Raw genomic sequence first — 8,495 nt, 5'->3', positions numbered from 1 at the left:
GAGATGGGATGGGGATGCCGCGGGGGTCCTTGTGTAGGACAGCACCCCTCCAACTCCCTCCACTTGTAAATGGAACGGGATCCGGCGTCAGACCCTGGTTCCGGGAGGGCCCTTGAGGTGTTTGGGCTTGGTCCCTCCAGTGGAAGGGACAAGTGCTGAGAAGGTCCGTCAGGGGCGGCCAGGTGGAGAAATTTTCAGAAGCGTCTGTCCAGCCATCCCAAGAACCTAGAGCTTTCCTGGTGGTAGGAAAACCAAGGGGCCTCAACGTTCTCTTTGGGGTGAACCTTGGGTTCCCCACCACTGTCCCAGTGACCAGCCTCCTGAAGGTGGTGGCCAGGTTGATGTGTTGGCTTGTGACCCATCAGCCTGAGGGGTCAGAGGTTCCCAGTCGTCTGCAGTCACCACCTTCGCCAGATGGGATTTCCTAGCCTGTTATGTAATTTATGCTTCCAGTGGCAGGAGCTTGCTCCAAAGGGCTCACTTTATTGGTATAGTCAATGAATGATGAACATATTATTTGGCCTCTGTCCGGAGGGGAAACTGGTAACCTTTAATTCGCAAGTCTATAGTGGTTACAATGGCACTCCTATACTATCTATAAGGTCCTATCATAGGCAATAAGTCTGCCACCGTCACTTTATTTTTGTAGTCAAAATGGGACAATACCATCTGGCCATCTAGTAGATGTTACCAGGCAGGGAGAACCCCAAGGAAATATAATAGGTTCTGCAAGGTGATGACAGAGCAGATAGTCACTCTTTCCATCAAGTCTCTTTTTTTGATGCATGCTTTGATTATCTTGTTGGTAAATGTTAATCATCATGTTTATATTCAAACTTGAAGGTCATCAGATTTCAGAAAATCTAGCATATTTGATCAGACTGTTTGAGATAAGGACCACCTCCAGGTTACATGTTTTTGTTTGACGTCCTATGCAAAGAGGAATGTGTTTGTCTTCCTGAAAACTCTTTCCTATCAGAATCAGGTCAGGAACAAGTCGTCCTCTTTCTCGGGTGGTAGGTTTCATTGAAATATGAAATTGGGAATCCTTAGATTCAACCAATAATTTTGGCTTAGTTTTGAGCCACCAAAGGTCCCATGAACTTACGAGCATTGCCTGAGTGGGGAAAAGTAAAACCTTGTCTCCTGGTTTGAAACTTCTGCAGATTTGGGAAGGTTTGTTGCATTTAGTTTAATTTGAGGAAGTTTGATTTAAAAGATCTGCCCTGATTTTATTCTTGGTTACTGATGTGTCAGACACACTCTTGAAGGAGTATTTTGAGTAACATTGATCCTTTAATATTTTGAGCCCCTATCTTCTACCATAGAGTTTCGGGTAACCTGAATCTTGAGATTCTCAGCGAAAGAAGGGTACTTTCTCCCCCTTGATGCTCCTACTTCTTCATCATGGATTTTAATGTTTGGTGAAAGTCCAGACAGCCTTGGGATTGGGGTGGTGCCATAAATGGTCGATGTTTAGCCCACTATCTTTGGAAAAAATGGCTTGAAATTGCTACCCTTGTCAGACTGAATTTGTTTTGGAATTTCCGAGGTGAAAAAATGTATGATGTTTTAAATGGTCTTTTGGTGATGTTCTTAAGAGGAATGTTCGGGTACCTGGTAGTGGGATCCATGAGGGTTAAAAAACTGATTCCCCGTTTGGTTTTGGGTAAGGGCCCTGCGTCTAGTAGATCTTTTCAACTCCGTCTGAACTAATGGCGTCAGAGGAGCTGGCAAGTTCGTTCTTACAACTTGACATATGGAATGTTTTACATAGTGTGACACATCCTTTTCATTCCTGGTGTTGAAGAGCCTTCTTGTATTTTGGATGCCTAGATGATAAATCCATCATGATAGTTCTATATGGCTGGTCACAGACAGGATGACAACTTTTTCTGACCAGGTGTCTAGTTGTTTCAGTTCAGGTGGTCTATGGCGCCAGGACTTTCTAAAAAAACAATTTAGACATATCCTTTGTCTCTCCACATGTCTGATCTTAGCCAAAGTGAGATCCTGTTCCTGAGCATTAATCTTCTCCTTTGGATGTCTTATACGTTGTCAGTAGAGGCCATTGGTGGAGGAGGGATGAAAGGGATTGCTGAGACCGGTGACTCCCCTGGGAAGAAGTGAGGGATGTTTGTCCAGGGTCGGGACTTTCTGTTAAGGGAGAATCAAGCTTAAGTTTGGAACAGCCTTTGCAAGATCATTACCTACAAGATGTCCCCCGGTTGGCAGTTCACCAGGTTTAATGTACCTCAACCCTCCTGAAATGGGGCACTTTAAAATTTAGCCAAGGATAGGAGCTGTGATTCAGACCTGTGGATCCCTTTCCCTCCTGTTTGATGTTGGGATGACATCTTCCTTAAGAGGATTCCCCTGTTCCAGAACCTTGATATTTATTGCCTTGTCTTTAATCAGTCAGGACACTTTACCTTGATACATTCTCATAAAGTTCGGGAGAGTTGACATTAGCTCCACTGGTTTGTTCTCTTTTATTGGGACACAAAATTGACGTTGAGAACCCTTGCAATTTGGGTGTCTACATTTCTGGATCGTTGACCGGTTTTACAGTATTACACCAGAATTATATGCATTTGAAATCTTGGCCCACCGGTAAACCTTGGAGGACCTAACATTGACAGTGAACCCGATCCCCGGGATCCCATCAACAGCAAACCATCAGCCCTTTGGGCAGCAAAACTTTCTTCCACCCTCAGAATATTTGGTAACTTGTTCTTCCATTCCCGGACCATTGATTGAGTCCGGGTGGTAATGTTGGGCGGCAAACATTTTTAAATTGTCTTAGTTTTCCCTTCAATTCAACATAGGTGTGAGACTTGGTTTCAATACTTTCGCTGTCTGTATCCATCAAAGTGATAGATCTCAGAATGTTACCTTTGATCTCTTCATATTCTACCTCATCACTTTGTATCCCTAAAGCTTTTCCTACTGCTTGGGACAAGGAAGACAATGATCCTGGGGCCATTTATTCCTTAGCAATGCTCTCAGGCGAAATGACCCTCAAATCAGATTCATCGGGGAACTAGCGGAGCCTGGCAGGATTTCTAACCTTTCTTTATTCTATTTTTCCCTCTAAACTTGCGTCATTTCGTGGGTTAACTCCCAATTCTAACCTTTTCCTGCCTTCTAAGTTGTAACGAAACCCTCTTTATCTTTATCTTTTTTCTGCCTTGTTGCATTTGTTTTCCTGTAGTTGCATTTGTCTTTCATGCATCCGGTATTCTTTTGCTTCTCAATTTCCCATTGACAACCTACTCTTATCCTGTTCTTCCTGGGGACTGTGTATTATAGTCCTCGTAAACATGAGTTAACTCTTCTGGCATTTCCAGCAACACCTTCTTGCACTAGATGTTCAACAACTACATTCTTAATGACCCTTTAGTCATCTGAGACGTGATGGGAACATCAAAATGTTTGGATGGTCTTCCATTGGTCCTTCTTGTTTAGCATATTGTTGTTCCAGAGAAGGGCCAGAAATTTCAACGTTAAACCAAGCCATATTAAATCGATGTTAAACCACAAAAAATGATAAGCTTACTTAAGGAACTTGGAGGTGATAATAAAACCCTTGAAATTACCTAGATTATACTTAAGTCCTTATGAGTACAATCACTAATGGGGTAAACGGAGTTACGGCATTAAGAGGATCCGGATTACTCTAGTTCTTGAGTGAGGGGTGTACTGAGACTTTTATTGATAAAGGCGGATTAGTCTGAGAGACTAGTTAAAATCCATTCTAACACAGTGATCCCGAAGTGAGGGATTGAGGGTTCGCATGAACAATATGATCCCAACACTTGGATAACACTTATTCCATTATGTGCAAAATAAGATAAGTGCTTCTGAACACGCCTTTCTACCTGGTTTTGCTCTACCACTGCTATGAACCAATGAAAGTCACGAAGCACGTTTAACCCAAAAGGAGCCACTTGAACGCACGGTTTTAAACCACACCAGAGTAAGTCACAGCACATGAGTCCCACCACAGAAACACGCACTCCATCACTTGGCACTGAACATGGGTTATAATGGTCCTGGGTCCCTTGTTCGTTCACCTTAAACTGGTAAATTGGTCGGAGACTCTCACTGCAGGTTCAACTGGGAGGGGTCACTTTGCTTTTAATCCCATAATGAAATTGCCATATATAACAAGCTGCACAGATTTAAATGACAGTGACTCAATTTATAACACAGTAATAAATAAAAACCCAACAATACCTTAATCCTTCCTATATTGGCTTCCGGACGGGAAGGTCTTATGCTGTCCAGTGGTGAAATGCTGGGTGATTTGTCCAGAAAACGTTGTGTTCACTGGTTGAGGCTTGGATCTCAACTGCCAATCCAGAAAACCAAGAGCTGGCTCAACACTTTCGGTTGAGTCGAAAGGGCCGCGTGAATCCAACTTCGGGACAGTAGCGGGGCTTCATGAAACGGTGACGTGGAAGGTTCACGAGACGGTGGCGTGGTGAACAGGGCTACACCTTAAGAGGCTTGCCCATTTGCCTCGCCGCTTCCTGGGATTCGAACCCGGACTCTCGATTGTGAGTCGAGCGTGCTAACCACTGCACTACGGTGTGTGTGTGTGTTGGGGGGGGCGGTGTGGAGGTGTGTGTATGCGCTGTGTTCCTGACAGTGTGTTTTGTGGTGTTGCAGTTGCCTGAAGTGGTGTCAGGGGCTAACGCCATCTACTACCAGGAGGCGGCGGAACTGGCTGTGGGTTACCGCTGCTCCTGCCGGCACAGCATGGGCGGGCAGCATTGTCACGGTAGTGGTGGGCAGCGTGGCGCGACCAAGCCCTGAGGCGAAGGCCATGTCGGCAGGCCAGGTGGTGCTAGTGGTGGTGTTCAGCACCGCTATGCCCGTGCTGGTGGTGGAATTGGTGTTGGTGATCGTGTGCATGAAGCGGAAACGCGTACGTGACTGCCCGTGTCGGGATGAGGAGGCGCGGCGTCAGAACGAGCAGAACATGGTGCACAACGCTGTGGGCGCCGTCAACAGTGTCTGGATCACCACATGATCTACTCCTAAACTTCCCCATCAAGAAACCCTTCAACACCGTGCCACCACCTGACTGCAGCCCCTTGCATCACCCACACGACACCCACCTCCACCACCATCACCTCAACGATCACGACTACAAGAATCCAGCGGAGAACACATACTCCGCAGTGCCCATGCGCAGCAGCAGGACTCAACAAGGATGTGTCGCTGCTCTCGCTGGCTGACCGCCTTGAGAAGGACATTGAGGCACCGCCCAGCCGCGTCACGCCCACCTAGGACTCCAGCGCCCCATGCAAGGTGTTCCGGAATTCCTTCCTGCCGCGCACATATAGCCACAGGTCAGTACTCTCCACCCACGCGCGACTGCAGTACACACACACACACACACACACACACACACACACACACACGGCCCGGTAGCTCAGTGGTTATAGCGCTGGCTTCACAAGCCAGATGACCGGGGTTCGATTCCCCGGCCGGGTGGAGATATTTGGGTGTGTCTCCTTTCACGTGTAGCCCCTGTTCACCTAGCAGTGAGTAGGTACGGGATGTAAATCGAGGAGTTGTGACCTTGTTGTCCCGGTGTGTGGTGTGTGCCTGGTCTCAGACCTATCCCAAGATCGGAAATAATGAGCTCTGAGCTCTTTCCGTAGGGTAACGTCTGGCTGTCTCGTCAGAGACTGCAGCAGATCAAACAGTGAATTACACTCTCTCTCTCTCTCTCTCTCTCTCTCTCTCTCTCTCTCTCTCTCTCTCTCTGTGTGTGTGTGTGTGTGTGTGTGTGGTGGAGGTGGTGGTGGTGGTGGTATTTACATGCTTGTGTGAAGATAGATAGATAGATAAGCGGGTATTTTGATGGGATGATAGATATGTAAATGGACAGTTGGATAAACAAACAGATAGATGGAGAGGTAGGCAGATCGAGGAGCACTAAAACACTACGATAGTAAACATGAGAAGATTGACTTATAAATCCTAGTGAACAGTTTTCAGTATTTTTCATTAGCCTAACGTCAAGTCAAAGTTTGTTGTTGGGACGCCTGGAGAGATGGGCAGCACTATCAGGTACAGGATTTGCGATAACAACGTCTTGGAGTGTCCGCCATGATGGACTCACTCGCCTTGAGTTGCCAAGCGTCACTTCAAGACATGTAGCCTGAGCCGCCAACACCACACCTTCACATCACCATACAATGTCAGGACGCGTCTGGCTGGCCACACACTATGCACATTGAAACAAACATTTATCAAATAGTGTGTGTGTGTGTGTGTGTGTGTGTGTGTGTGTGTTACCTATAAAGACAATTGTATTGCATGTTGCAGAGGAGTTATGGGTGGCAGGAGGTTGATGAAATGTGTGGTGGTGTCACAAGTGAAGCACAGTGAGCGTTCCTGCTGGGTGAAGCAATGATGAGACCAGCGTCAGCACTCAGCAAGGTGTGTGTGGTTGTGATGGTGCTCTCTCTCTCTCTCTCTCTCTCTCTCTCTCTCTCTCTCTCTCTCTCTCTCTCTCTCTCTCTCTCTCCTATCTCCGTCTCGTCTCTCTCTCTCGTCTCGTTTCGTCTCTCGTGTCGTTTCGTCTCCTCTCTCTCCTCTCGTCTCCTCTCCTCGTTCTCGTCTCGTGTCGTGTCCTCTCCTCTCCTTGTTCTCGTTTCGTGTCGTCTGCTCTCCTCGTTCTCGTCTCGTCTCATCTCCCGTCTCGTCTCGTCTCCTCTCTCTCGTCTCGTTTCGTCTCCTCTCGTCTCCTCTCCTCGTTCTCGTCTCATCTCGTCTCCTTTCTCGTCTCGTCTCATCTGTCCTTTCTCGTCTCGTCTCATCGTCTTCTTTCTCGTCTCGTCTCATCGTCTTCTTTCTCGTCTCGTCTCATCGTCACTTCTCTCGTCTCCTCTTGTCTCTTCTCTCGCTTCTCCTCTCTCGTCTCGTTTCGTGACGTCTCTCGTCTCGTCTCGTTCTCGTCTCGTTTCGTCTCGTCTCTTTCGTCTTGTCTCGTCTCGTCTCTCTCTCGTCTCGTCTCGTCTCTTCTTGTCTCGTCTCGTCTCGTCTCTCTCTTTCTCGTCTCGTCTCGTCTCTCGTCTCTCTCTCTCTCGTCTCGTCTCGTCTCGTCTCCTCTCGTCTCGTCTCGTCTCTCTCGTCTCCGTCTCTCTCTTTCTCGTCTCTCGTCTCTCTCTCCGTCTCTCTCGTCTCTTCTCTCTCTCGTCTCGTCTCTCTTTCTCGTCTGTCTCTCTTTCTCGTCTCGTCTCTCTTTCTCGTCTCTCTTTCTCTTCTCATTCTCTCTCTCTTTCTCTTTCTCTTTCTCGTTCTCTCTTTCTTTCTCTTTCTTTCTCGTTCTCTTTTCTCTTTCTTTCTCGTTCTCGTTCTTTCTCTTTCTTTCTCGTTCTCGTTCTTTCTCTTTCTTTCTCGTTCTCGTTCTTGTTCTTTCTCTTTCTTTCTCGTTTTCATTATAGTATGTCTTTCTTTCTCTTTCTCGTTCTCATTCTTTCTCTTTCTCGTTCTCGTTCTTTCTTTCTTTCTCTTTCTCGTTCTCGTTCTTTTTCTTTCTCTTTCTCGTTCTCGTTCTTTCTCTTTCTTTCTCTTTCTCGTTCTCGTTCTTTCTCTTTTTTTCTCTTTCTCGTTTTCGTTCTTTCTCGTTCTTTCTCTTTCTCGTTCTCATGTCCTGTTTCGTTCTCTCTCGTTTCGTCTCACTCTCTTTCTCGTCTCTCATTCGTTCTTCTCTTGTTGTTGTCCTGTTTTCGTTCTTCTCTCTTCACTCTCTTCTCGTTCTCGTTCTCGTTCTTTCTCGTTGTCTGTCTCCTTCTGTCGTGTCTCGTCTTCGTTCCTGTCTCTCGTTCTTTCTCGTTCTCGTGTCTCATTCGTTTCTCGTTCTCTCTTCACCTCGCTCCTTGTTCTATCTCCTTTCTTTCTTCTCTCGTTTATTGTCTCTCGTCTCCTCTCTGTCTCGTCCTTTCCCTCTTCTCCGCCTCCTCGCCTCCTCTCTCCCTCTCTCCTCTCCTCTCTTTTTCTCCTCGTCTCCTCGTCTCCTCCTCCTCTCTGTCTCTCTCTCTCTCTCTCGTCTCGTCTCCCTCTCTCTCTCTCTCTCGTCTCTCTCTCCCCTTCCGACAACAGTCATCAGCCATCAGCCATCAGGCAAGCGTCGGAACCACTCTGTTGATTTCCAGCAGCCTCCCACCACCTCTTTCACACGGCTCTGTCCCTCACTCTCTCTTCTCTCTCCTCGCTCCTTCACCTCGTGTGTGTTCTTCTTTCTAGTTTAGTTGTTTGTTGTGTGTGTGTGTGTGTTTTTGTGTGTGTGTGTGTGTGTGTGTCTCTCTCTCTTAATTCTAGTTAGGTAGTTCTTGTGTGTGTGTGTGTGTGTGTGTGTGTGTGTGTGTGTGGTCTTTAATTCTAGTTGTAGTTACAGTATTTAGATTTTATTTAGAATTTCGGGTGTCATAATGTTTCATTCTGAGTGTTCTGTCTTCCCTGTTCAACCGCCT

Source organism: Portunus trituberculatus, chromosome 14 (genome assembly GCF_017591435.1).
Source record: "Portunus trituberculatus isolate SZX2019 chromosome 14, ASM1759143v1, whole genome shotgun sequence".
Taxonomy (NCBI): Eukaryota; Metazoa; Arthropoda; class Malacostraca; order Decapoda; family Portunidae; genus Portunus; species Portunus trituberculatus.
Note: the sequence above shows the minus strand (reverse complement) of the source record.